Genomic DNA, 14031 nt, shown 5'->3' with positions numbered 1-14031 from the left:
CAACTTTTATAGTATTTTTCAAATAGCATATGCCGAAGATTGCGTGTGTTTCTAATCACGTAAGTAATCGCTATTTTTTGATGAAATGTATGAAAAAGAATTTGATTTTAAATATATTTCTTTATTCATATAGGCTAGTACCAAATAGTGCATTTATATTGTAAACACGTACATACCATTTTTACTAAATCTAAAGTCAATATGACAAAGCGCTTACGAAAATATATGTTATACGATTAAATAACTATGATTAAGTAAGTATTAAATTATGCGATTGGTATGTATTATTTATTACGTAGTGGGAACACATATGTATGTGAAATGTTTACGTTCTTATAAAATAATTTGAAATTTTAATCTAAACTATTAATATTTATTAAATTAAAATTGTATGGCATTAAAATAACTAATTAAATTTAACGTAATTTCATGTAATCCAATGTTTATAAACACTAATAGTGAAGTAGGTATACATTTGTTTCATATTATAATATATTTGTAATCGAAGAATTTATTTTGACGATTAAAACTAAAACTAGTTACTTTCAGCTGGTATCACGGGGAAGGAACTTAAATGTATCGGCTCATAGCCACCATCCTCAACTCCACCAATTATCCACAGCGGTTGTGTAATATTTTCGTCGATACATTTATCAATTATTTATAAATTATATTTCACAAGTCATCAATGCATCTTAAACGACATGCGTCGAATTAAACTTTTAAATTAGCCACATAGCGAAAACCTAATGAACAATTTATACGGGGATCATATAATAAAATAACGTGTCAAGTCACGTAAAATAAAATTACGCGTCGTATGGTTAAACGAATTATGCAAACTGCAATTTATGTATATTGTATAATCGTGCGAGGTAAAATGTAAATGTAATTTTATTTATTCAGCGAAACCGTATGAACAAACAGCCCTGCATTCCATGCCGTATGTTTACTGTTCCGGCGGTCCTGTGGTGGTGGGTAATACGTTCAAATTACGATACAGTATTGTTATTAATAATTATAATATTGTTATTAATAATTTAGTCGAGCGCGCGATCCGTACTTTTTTTCTCCCGTTGGTCTTTTGAAGAGCATAATTTCGTTCAGATTTCGATTTTTTTCTCCATAACTGCATAATATATATATATATATATATATGTGTGTATTATAAACAAACACCACATCATGGGAATTTTTACTCAGTACACGCCGCTGTAACTGCTCGATAATCTCACGGTTCACGAGATAAGACTACGAATGTGATTTAGTACAATGTAGAACTATTATTGAGTAAAATATGATCAATGCGCATTATGCAAATGGATCAATGGCCGGCAAGTGTGTCATACGTTTCGAAACACGCGACCGGTGGTACATTTACGTCAGACGTTTGCGCATTACAATTATACATATGTTCTGATGATTAATGATTGCACAAGGGCAACACCTTCGCTGCGATACCGGATGGGAAATTAATGAATTTCAAATCATCCCTGTGCGTAAGGTTCTTTACCGTTTTTACCGAGTTATTGTACGTTTTACGTGAAAACGTTTCGACTAACATGTCGGGGCTTAACTGCACGGCATGAGATGTATAACGTTAACTTATAGTCTGCACAGCGATAACCGCATAACCACATTCACGCTGTTAATTTTTGATAATTGTAAATACTTAGATAATATTATGATTAATTATTTACGCGTTCTCGCATTCACACATGTTTCCAATCAATGCTTGAAATGTGGGCAGGACTGCGATAACAAATAGTTAATTTTTTTTTCCTGAAAACAATTGGGTCATATGCAAACTTGTAGTGCTCGTCGATTGATAAAATAATTTGTAAAGCCGATGTGGATTGAACGTTATAGTATATTATGTATAATTATGATAAATGCGTTAGTAAATTGTATCTGTTCGACTCAAAGTTATAGTTCAATCGAGCATGAATGATTTTAATTTTTACGAGTTACGATTAATGTATTATAATTTAATTTTTCTACTGGGAAAAGTATTTGAAATGTTGTTGTACAAACGTTTATTAAGTTCATATACACCAAAAAGGGCCGTCCCCGAAGGGTAGAAATTTGGTGGATCTGTCAACCCCAAAAATGAGTTTTGTTTCGTTTCAGTCGGAAAATTCGGCGTTTAGGTATTATGAACCTAAACATTCGTCGATTAGCGTTGTAATCAAGAATTATAAAACTGTCTAAACTGATATCAAACGATTTGGATCCAACACAGAGATGTGGTTCCGAGCAACAGGAGTACACCTTTGACCGTTAAAAGAAGGAGATAATTTCTAATTTTTCATTATATTATTCTAAAAATAAAATGTAGTTTATTGATAACAAAAAAATAATATCGACTTTGTACTCATGTCTGGACGTCTACATTTTTAAACTAAAATGTATGTTCGGTTATTGTTAAATTTTCATTTTCTGTGATTTTTGTGATTTTTTTACATCGTATTATATTCCTTATTCGAAAGCATTAACTAATTAAGAGAATTTTGACAGTAAAAATAGATTGAGAAAATGAATACAATTGTTACGTTTTTTTTGTAGAAGGACGTCCTCCAATAACGATTATGAAATGAAACTAAAAAATGTAGAACATAATGGAGAAAATGTTGCTATTAAAAATATATGAAGTGCATAACAATTTTTTTAAAAAGATAGCAATTTATTTTTTGAAATACTATATTTATGTTTAAAATTACTTTTTAGTATTTTTTGTCTGAATTAATAAATTTTCTATTTGTTTAAGCCATTGTTGTTGTTGATTATGTATTGAATTTATGATGAAAGCTTGTGTAGGATTTATGGGAAATTTCATCCAACTCATAATAAAAAAAAATCGGTTAATTTTAGTATTGATAATTGTTTTTTTTTTTCTCAGTAGACGGTAAGAAAATAATCAATGACTAATGTGCTCGTCTCACAAGATATATATTTGAAACAGCTCCTTATTATTAATAAAGTAAATTAATCGATCGAAGTGAGGACAACATTTTGTGTCATCATATCAATATTCATTATTATTCATTATCCCCTATTATTTCATTTTTGAGATAGTCCTGAGTCATCATAAATGGAAATTATAATAACTGAAAAGTCAATTAAATTCACTAGTTTGATTGTATCGTGCATCAATATAAATGTGTAATCAATGAATAAAATATATTCATTAATGTTTAGTAAGTTAGGTAATTTGTTTAATGAGAAATTACTAACAAAATATATTAATGTTTCCGCTATCGGTTTTTATTTATCTATAAACATTTAAAGAAACATGTCTAAAATATAAAATATACTTTTAGAATCATTGGGCGAAGTTTTAATGATGGTAAAAGCTTAAGCCGTCACCAAGGTTGAAGAATATTATCGTTTTGTGCCTTATGGTCTGCAATAAAAGTTATTACTGTGCACTTAACATTTTTTCGTATTATGAATTTATGTATCCAATACAACCGTCATGTTGAATGGGTTAGTTATGCATATACTATAATACTATAATACTAAAAATAGCGTATAATATACCTCAACATTCACTATTCATATATTATTTGCCATTGACTGTTTTTAAAAATGAATACTATTGAAACATAGTCGAAGACATATATATCTTTACATAAATATGATTTATCTGAATTTATTATTATTTTTATTTCAAATGTGTTTGTGCGCGTGAAAATGTTCGTTCACGAACTTTGATGCATGTATATATATATAGATAAATGTTCCATGTGTACTCGATTTAGTAACCATTAAACATGGATAACCGTTATAAGTACGTGCACGGGTGTATCCAGAAAAATAATAAATATTATCAAAGTAATGGATATTCAAAATGATTTCAACAAATAATATAATCAGCATGTCACGTGTACACCTATATGGTTATATATCGTAGAAAGGTTCATACCATCATTATGCGCGTTCAGTAACCGTTTACTGTCTAAATATTTAATATATTTCATAATGTAGGTGTGTAATTATTTCGTAGTTTCGGTGTGTATAGGTTCAACACTATTCTAGTATTATTAAAACATCAATAAGAAAATGTAGGGCACTAACGCGGCCGATAATATGTACCTACCGATTTTCGTTGCGTTACCGAGGTCTACCGCTCGGATATACACGATCCATAAAGGAAAAATGGATAAATGATTTTATTTTTAACGCCGATAAATACCGACTTCCTGTGTGATTTTCGAACAGAAAAACGGCATCTGTACACACTGTAGAGAGAGCACAACGAACAAATTAGTAGGCAGCAATTATTTTGGAATACGAATAGTTTACGACGCACACAAAATAATCGGAACTAATATTTACTATGTAATGTCGTAGTGTAAAAACGATTGTGATATAGATGGTGTTTATCAATATTGTATCATGGAGAAGACTGGATAATAGCTGCTGACTTTAGCAAAACTATTATTTTTATTATTTCATTATTTAGTGGTGTTGATACGAGACTGACATATAATTTAATTTTTTTTATCCTCTATAAATGTTTATATTTCAATTTTAATTTACTTGTTTATGAACCATTTTTGGTGTCAACTTGATTCGCATGAAAAAAAATTGATGGCGTCTCACACAGGTAAAAGAACGTGGTTTCCACATAAACTAAAAGAAAGAATGTAATTAAATGCGAGTTTCACATAAATTTTCTTATCGATTTATCACGAGTAACAATTTAGTATAAAATCAGTACCTACTGAATAATCGATGTACTTATAATTTTTTTTTTTTGCCGTTAGTTTTATTCAAATTCTATAAACACTATGTTTTGACTATTATAATACAATTTACGTATATTATATTTTTATGTATACTCACTTATCTTATATAAGAAAAATGAATAAATGAATATTAATTTAAAAAAAAACAACACCATTTCGAGGATAAAAACGAAAACGCAGCATTATTTATTGGATTTAGTGTTAGAGGTTAGCAAATATAGAAGCTATATGGAAGTTCAAGTTATTGAGGAAATGAGTGTTTGAATAATAATTAGATACTACTATTAAGTATTGAATGCAGAGGTCAAGAACGTAAGTTTTCAGTATCCAAGGAGATTGACGCGTCGTAGACGTTTTACGCGAAAAAATTATTGACTGTAATGTTGGCGTGTATGCGATCCCTTTGGTAGAGGTAAAATGGTCATTATTGTGTAACCATTCAAGAACAGTAGACATTTGGGATGTTATTGTTTTCCTAGGCAAGAGGAAGTGATTAAGTCCCTGAATTAAGTATAATAATATATTCAAATAGAAGTAGGTAGTACAATTTTTTTCTGTCATTATTTTAACATTTAAACTTCCACTCAAATGAGGAAGTCAATATACATACGCTCTACTTCGCTTTTTATTGCTTCAATTATTGTTCACGCATTATTTACAAACTTTAGCTTAGTTTTTGCAATAATTCACTTGCAACTATATCGTAGATTTTTCCTTTACAGAACTGGTTGAAATGAAATGATTGATAGTATCACAGTGGGTGCATTTCGGTGAAATCACACACACCGAATATATATTATATAAAAAAGTACACATACAGATCAAAACATTTCTACTTATTTTTACAGAATTAACACGGGGGAAAAAATATCATCAAATGGACGTTTGTGTGATAGAGCTATGCAATGGAACGTTTTGGAAGCTTTCATCACCTATGATTTTATGGTTGTGTCGAGATTCTCAAGAAGACGAGAGAACGAATAACTTTGTCTTCATTGAAGCTCCTCCCTTCCCCCTATACATAGTTGACGTGGATAAGTAAATAATCGAGTAGTTTTTTAATTGAAACTTTATTTAGTCTGTCATAGAAAAAAATTATACAGCGAACATGGTGGGAATTTGATATATATATATATATATGTGTGTGTACGTGTTTGTGTGTGTCCGTCCGTCCACGTAAGCTCTGCAGGCGTAGCTGCTTTGTTTGTCTAAATGTGTACCTTTCAAACATCGTATTCACTTTTGGTGCGAAGTAATAATATCTGTAGTTCGTTCGTTGTGTGTTGAAATCCAGATATTTTCATTGGCACCTTTCCATATTCGAGCAATGGGATTATGAGGAAAACACGTCTTACTGCGCTGTTCTAGTATGGTTTGCGTTTGAACGTCATCAATTATATTTTTCAACAAAATATAATAGTCTTTTGGTTATTTTTCCTTTTTCCCGATTGTCCAGCTCAAAATAAAATAAAAGATAATTTCTATCTGGAGTTGCCACTGAAATATTAATTTTTCACCGATACCACCCTGTGCAGATGATTGAATATTATTTTCGTTTTACAACTGGTTTATAATATGCTGCGTGGCTAAAGTTTTAAACACTCATTGCGTAGTAATACCTTCTCAGTTGGTTAATATTGTGTTTGTTTTTTTATGGTACATTTCATTTGGAGTAGGTTTCAAGGATTATTGATCCAACAAGTTCAATAGACCGATATAAAATATTTTAAATGATGTTGTTTTATTTTGAAACAATAAACGTATTTATTAATAAACATTTTTGAAATTTTCTGAACCAAACAATTTTATGTTCGATATAAGACAATTGGCTGTGACATGAAGTATAATTTTTAAATTTTATAATAAATGTAAAATCAAATACTGAATCATAAATAAAACGGTGAAAAATATACTATACGTTCAATCTATATTAATACCCTTACTCTGCATGTTTAATGGCTGAAGCAATTTTCAAACTGATTATCCAATTATAAATTAACGAAAATCTGTTATTAACCCTTTAACCTATGTATTTTAGTTTGTATTATACGAGTAATCCCATTAATTTTACAGTGCATGTTTCGTAGAACTCGGTCCCTGGATGGTCCAACATAAAAATAAATCACACTTATATTCTTAAAACGAAATATTAACCTGAAATATTAAATCAAATTTAAAATATATAACCTTGACGACATTAATATTAAATTTGAATTAAATGCCGCTAAAAACTATAGTATTTAATGTCGGATTGCTACAATGCCAACACAAACGGCAGTTTTGTGCGTACCTGTCTATATAATGTAAATCTGCAAAAAGAGTAAACACAAATAATTATTGTTTGATTATTCATTATATATATTTTCGCGGATCAGCGAGACTTAAAGCGGAACAACAGTTTTAAACTATTTTTTTTCAACCACAATAATATATCTGTTGTCAATACGCGTTATTGATTTTTGATAGGATCGGAATACCATACCTTTTATAACGTCACTGTACGAAAAGAGAACAACGAATTATTTCCACGAGCGTTTTTATCTCCTGGAATGCAGTGGAGACGAAAATATTTTTACGAATAACAACAATAGGTATACTTATTATGACGTTTAGGTTCGATTTCAAACGCCACCGCACGTGCGACCACGCAGAATAATGATTCAATAAAAATAATACAGTTAAAACCTTTATTACTGTGTAAATACCGTCGTGTAGTGTGCGAAACGAACGCTGTTCGACGAACGATCGTATAATAATAATAATATGCGAACGGGTTTTCGGGCGGCAGTAAATATGGTACTCCCGACCGTGAGAATCATTGTCGGGGCGCGTATTATTTACGTTGGCCGATATAATTCGCCGTCATACTACACTCAGTGGTCGGCACCAGGGAGAGGAGAATAATTATTTATTTTTTATTTTTAAAACGGTTCAGCGCACCTCATCTAATTTTCGTAAACGGAAGACACGTTCAGGGTGTCGGAGGAACGTTTATTTTTATGGGGAACATGAACGGTGCTAGAATTCGAAAAACAGAAACAGGAGAAATCAGTTTTAATCTGTTCGACATTTATCCGTTTCAATATTCGGACATCGCGTACCGTTCACACGTCTCTCCGTCATCAAATGTCGCGGTAGAAAGGGGTCGAACTACGGTTTTCGAAAAGATAATCGACCTTTCTCTTACCCCCGACCGGAACGCCTAATTTAGGGTTACCAGATTTAGTTTTTTCGAACCCGGGACTTTTTGAATAGATAAATATTAAATATATATAATATTATAAATATATATATATTTTAATGAATTATGTATAGAAGCAATATAATGATAATAATAATCATAATAATTCATATTCTGTCTTCTGATCTTTTGGGGTCCAGAGTTTCTTCTGTTGATTTTACTACATATTTGACTGATCCATGAACTTGTTTTAATAAAGACTCGTTTCCCAAACTTTGGTCGTAGAATTCTTCATAAGATGTATTATTGCATGTTATTATTTGAAACACATTCTTATAATATACCGTTTTTATATCTAGTTATTATCTTGTATTTGCCCATGTGCTGTTCATCAGTACATTTGAATCCGACAAAACAAAAATAAATTCAACAACTTTTAACAGCTCAGAAAATGCATGATTTTTATCAGTGAATATTTTGAAAATATATATCCATTTATTTTTTATTTTTTGAAATTGCCACTCGTCATTTTGTTGATTAATTTTTTCAAACATTTTGAATTGTTCGAAAAACATTTATTCATCAAAATTAAGATTGTTTGACATTATAGCTTTTATAAAGATTACTGATTTTTTGACATTTTCCCAATTCACTATTATCTTTGGGGCTAATGTTATTCATAACATTGATTTTAAATTAATTACATGTTGATTTGAATTGTTCCATTTTTTTAAATAGTTGTAACAAAGTAAATCAAATTCATCAAATCAACTTTCAAAATTAGTTTTATTGATAATTCCTCGTCCTCAAGTTTTGTTACGAGATTTTCAGTTTCTACCGTGAAAAACCGATCCTTTCTTTTGTTTTGAATTTTCTTGATATTTTCTTGAGTAAAATTTTGAAACCGGGACAAATCGCTGTCCCGAAACACTTTCTCGAGACACCGGGACACTCGGTTAAAAACCGGTAGTGTCCCGGTAAAACCGGGACGTATGGCAACCCTAGCCTAATCGCACACGTAAACACGTCCGCTACGGTCCTCTCAGCCCGGGGGCGCACGGTCAACACTAGCGAAACGGGTTGTTGTCGTCCCTAATTTATTACGATTCGACGACGTACCGACGGATTAGCGGCAAATCTTCTCGCAGCGGCCCGACGCCGAACGTTACGGTAACGGGGGGTCGGGGTGGGGTGGGGCAACGGAAATCGCCCGCGCGCGCGTTGCTCGGCCGCCGGGACTGGTTTCCCACCTCGTGCGACTGCCTAGTCTCGCCGGCCGCTCGCGTTAGTCGTGTTCGCTGTGCGATCGTGTGCGCGCCGTCCGCCGAAGTTTATCCGTTGTCGGACTGTTGTCGACATCCGTTCGCGTTTCGCGACGATTTTTGCGCGCGCGCGTTTTTTTTTTTTTTATTTTTCCGTCCACCGAACCCGTCGCCGAGTGTTTTCCCTCGACTATCGCGAAACATGTGAACTCTGCGCGACGACTCAGCACCTCCAGGACGCACCACGTATCGGACGCGGCCACCGCGCGCACGTGTTGGAAATGCGCGCCTGAACGGCTTCTAAAAAACATTACGGAAACGGTGAGTGCCACGAAACCAACCCTTTATTGTCGTACGTTCTTCGATTTCATTTCAATACCGTGACGATTTAACGGTCGCTATGTCGGCCCACGTGTTCTGTTCCGTCATTTTTATTTTTCCTCCCCCCCCCCGATTGAAAATTACATTAGGTCGACCCCGCGCTAGTTTGATGTGTCGATTAGGATCTGTAAGGTTTTCGCCAAGTACAAGTTGTACCGTTGAATCGTCCAAGTTGCGCGAAAACATTACGATCTGCCGACGCCGCAAAACGTATATTTTATCCGCCTTGAATGAAATACTCGAACAGTGTAATGTTCAGCTCAATATCACAGTGCGCCCCTATGTCGATCGTGTTTTTCAAATCAGACGTTTCGAAAGTAGGTACTCATTACGAGTAATTTTTGCTTATTAGTTGGATGTAGAATCTAATGTTCAACAATTATTCAATTGAAATACTTAAAGAGTTGACAAACTAATAAATTGATTTCGTTCATATTTATTAATATTATTTTAACTTTCGTGAATTTAACTTGGAGCTTATGAGGGTTGTAAAAAATGTAAAGTTCTATTTGACATTGTGGTCTAAATAATATAAAGCAAACTAGATGAAGTTTCGTAATGCAGAGTTCTTATGATCCTGGTTGGTAATTAAGTTTTTCAAAAACTTCGTATGGAAAATATAATATTTATTTATTTTTCAAATTTTAAATATTAACTAAATTAGTTGTAATGACTAATTAAATGAATTCCAAAATATTTTAAATAAAAATACAGTAAAAAAATACGAAGAAGTAGAAAAAAATTCTTAACAAGTTTAATTTTATAAGTCATATGCTCCATAGGAATAAAAGTTTCTTAGAAGTTATTTTAAAACTTGAACACTATACATTAATAGTAATTGTACATTTTTAGTGATTTTTTTTTGTAAATTTTAACCATAAAGAATGTCATACATGATTGAGTAAAATAACGAACTATTTTAATTATTAACAAAAACTGAAAATTGAACAGTTTTCTTAACTGTCATCGACAATTATTTTTAGCAGTAGCTGCAAGTGTAAGAAATTCAATATTTATTCTTGACAGACTTAGACTATAGAACGTTATAGCATTGGCATACAACTTGGACTTAAACATAGATGCAATTATTTTAAAAATATAAATACTTATACGAATTATAAAAGCACTGTAAACGTTTTTTACAGTTTTATAAAGACATTTTAAACTAATATTACAGGAGAGTAAAAAACGATAGAAAAATTATCGCAAAACGGTTTTGAACAAAGTGGTGTTTAAAAATGAATATTTTTTTTTTACTAATATTCAAAATAATACTACGAACACAATGGATATCATATTCTAAATATAAATATTTAATTGTTTGAAATAATTTTAATGTTTTTACTCGCATATTTTTATAAACATTTAACATTTAAAAAATAGTATACAAACGATTCAGTAGAGTTTAGTTCAGAATTTCAATGTGATAATTCTAGTTTACAAATTTAGTATAACTTGTTCTTGTATAATATACGAGTAATAAACTCGCCGTTATTGTTTTTGTATTCCGCTTGAAACACTGACCTATTCAATGTGACATCCACTCTCTTATGGTTTTTTTTCTTTATAGTGATAATATTTCAATGTTTCACCTCCTACTCATTCAGCTATGCTCCATACACGATCCGGTCCCCCTAATAGTGTCTTCTGTTTTTCTTTTGTCGTCTGTCATGTCTCCCATGTCATCATATTTCATATTCCGAAACAAAATAAATCACCCTCGTTAAATCGTGGCTTGAACATATTTTGTACCACAAGCTTTTATCAAGAAAATAATTTGGGGATGAATATCAAACAAATTAATACGTGAAAGTGTACACCGACGGTCTTGAATTTAAAATTATAACTGTATTCTTATTTACATAAAAGTAAAATCTATCTTTAAGAGACGAACACATTTTATACTTCTAAATTCGTTATAATATAAAAACGAATACTAAAATTCTTATGTTTCAACTGTAAACAATTAATAGCATAAAGATAAAATATTATTTTTTTTTTTAACGTCGACATGTTTATTTCAATATAAATACGGTAAAAAACGATTTAATCTAAACTTGATGTATTACTTGAGGGTTTTTTTATACTTGAACATTTTTCTTCAGGTCACTAAACTGTAAATAATATATCGTACACGTATGTACTAAACGCGCGGCACTATGACTAAACATTATCAAATATTGAAATATGTGAGATACAACCAATATGAATGTATAAGGGAATATGCGGGTTATTACGCATGAAGAATAATATTCACTTTTGATGCACCACGTTACAACAGTAACGTTACTTGCGAAATATTATTTATGGGTACAATATTTTATGAACTTTCTAACAGTGAACGCTTTTGAATCTGAAGAAAGGAATGTGTAGCGATGTATATTCTTCTTAGTTGTACATTACACATCCCGATAAACATTTTGTCGGTAAGGAATGCTTCGAAAACTGTTTACAACCCCTCCTGGACTCTATATATAGGTAAGAAATTCTAAACATGTAGCATTTATAATACATCGTGTTTTTTTTTTATCTTGGGAATTTCTAAAAAATAATGATTGACTATGGAATACAACCGTATAGGAATAAAGCAGTTGTGGCCGGAAAATCGGATTTCTTAAAAAATATTTACCTTATCGTATTACGTACAGCCAATTATTTGATTTTATAAAAAACTATATTACGTTAGCACGCAAGAAATTAAAATAATCATTTCGGTATTCTTGTCAATATAATTTTACCTATTATTACTATTACTATTATTATATTATATTATTATTACTATTATAACTATTACCAATTATTACTATATTGTTTATTATTGCTTAATATAATTTATTGTTTGAAATCATTTTTCATCGATAGTTACATTAAAGATATCAACATGTTACCGAAACTGCACACAGTAGCAGTATTAATAAGTAATAACGTATCCATACATTTCCGAGAACTAGTGGTTATCGACGACTATATAATACGATACGCGACCAAATGTAGAATAACCTTTTAAACTGGCTGAACAAGCGAGGTTAGGTACAACACAACATCGGTAATACGTAAACATACTACTGTGGCACACTTAAGTCACCTGTAATGTACAAGCTCTTTCATCTCGGACAACGGAATTCGTTATACAACCGTTTACTAATATTACTGTTAATACTATTATGACTTTTGTTGTCGTATTTCGACCTTTTCTGTACACCGAAAACCGTGCTCGGACTGCAAACGATTGTGTGTGCACCGCCATTCGCTATTTACGCTATTCCGAAGCGAACAGATTTTAAAATAACGATTTCCTTCCGTACAATAAGAACTTTGTTCGATTTCCTGTTGTCGCGGTGTTAGAAATAGGATTATACGTGCCGGGTATATAATTACTGAAGAATACAGAGCATAAACGCGCGCGGGGCACAATACACTTCGCGTTGGCCCGGTGTCGACACGTGCGGTCGTCTACGCGTGTGTGTGTGTGTGTTTATACATGTACGTGTGTTTACGTATATATAAACGAATGTGCTTGTACGTGCGCGCGCGCGTTGAATGGTGAGATGAAGAGAGATAGAAGATAAACGAAGGAAGAAATACACGTGCCTCCATCGTCTGTTGTGCATTGCGTTCGGTGGAGACGACGACATTGTCGGTGGCGAGCGGGAGTCAGCCGGCCGGCAGATGTGGAGAAAAGGGAACATGTATTACTATAATGTGTATATTGTAAAGAGAAAAAAGTCCCGCCAAAATGTGTACGCTCGTGTAACACTAGTAGTGGAGGCGATGGTAAGCGCGCTCCGAACGAACGAATTCTTCTTAATGACCGTTTCATTTTTCGAACCCGTTCGGCCGTGAAATTAAGTCGTCGTCTTTGAAAAAAAAATATATATTACTAATAAACGCCATAAAGATATTGCGGTGTACGTGGAATATTTTGTACACGTACACTAAACGAGTGTACAATAAACAGTTGGTACACAGAACGATTATGTCCTGTATGGTTATTGCATCGTCTATTCGTCCGCGTACGATAAAATGTGCCACCACAACAGATCAATCTTTTTATAATTATCAAATTACATTCTATCGTGTTTTCCTATCGGTTCTGTCCGTTTCGCTTTTCGTTGTGTAATTTATTACCTATCCAAGATGGTACGCGAATACTAAACGACCTAATACCAATATTAGGAAACGTAATCACCAATAACGCTCACTGCCTACCACCTCATTGTACAATAATGAATATCGATATTTCAATCAGATAAATTTCATTTTAGGTGTTCAATTGTTAAACGCTCCGAGACATGTTATAATTAAATTTAATAACCCGTTTTTATGTCTCGTAGGAAAGAGTTATATTGATATAGCCGGTACGCGCCTAACGCGTGAAATGTAAAAACACTTTTATTGATTAAAAAAAACAAAATAACCTTTAACTTGACGGTATTGTTAGAATGTTTTTTTTTTA

At 32.3% G+C, this 14031-nt stretch overlaps 1 protein-coding gene across 1 annotated transcript in view; it reads left to right on the top strand.

Annotated features, from left to right (window-relative positions):
• The first annotated feature begins 9198 nt into the window (after nt 1-9198).
• Nucleotides 9199-14031, top strand: part of LOC112690696 (rho GTPase-activating protein 7) — a 106246-nt gene continuing 101413 nt past the window's right edge. Inside the window, exon 1 of the mRNA XM_025564760.1 lies at nt 9199-9515. The gene's annotated coding sequence lies outside the window, so the exon portion shown is untranslated. The remainder of the gene's footprint in view (nt 9516-14031) is intronic.

Source organism: Sipha flava, unplaced genomic scaffold (assembly GCF_003268045.1).
Source record: "Sipha flava isolate LNK unplaced genomic scaffold, YSA_version1 518_pilon_pilon, whole genome shotgun sequence".
Taxonomy (NCBI): domain Eukaryota; kingdom Metazoa; phylum Arthropoda; class Insecta; order Hemiptera; family Aphididae; genus Sipha; species Sipha flava.
This window is presented reverse-complemented; position numbering and strand designations above follow the sequence as displayed.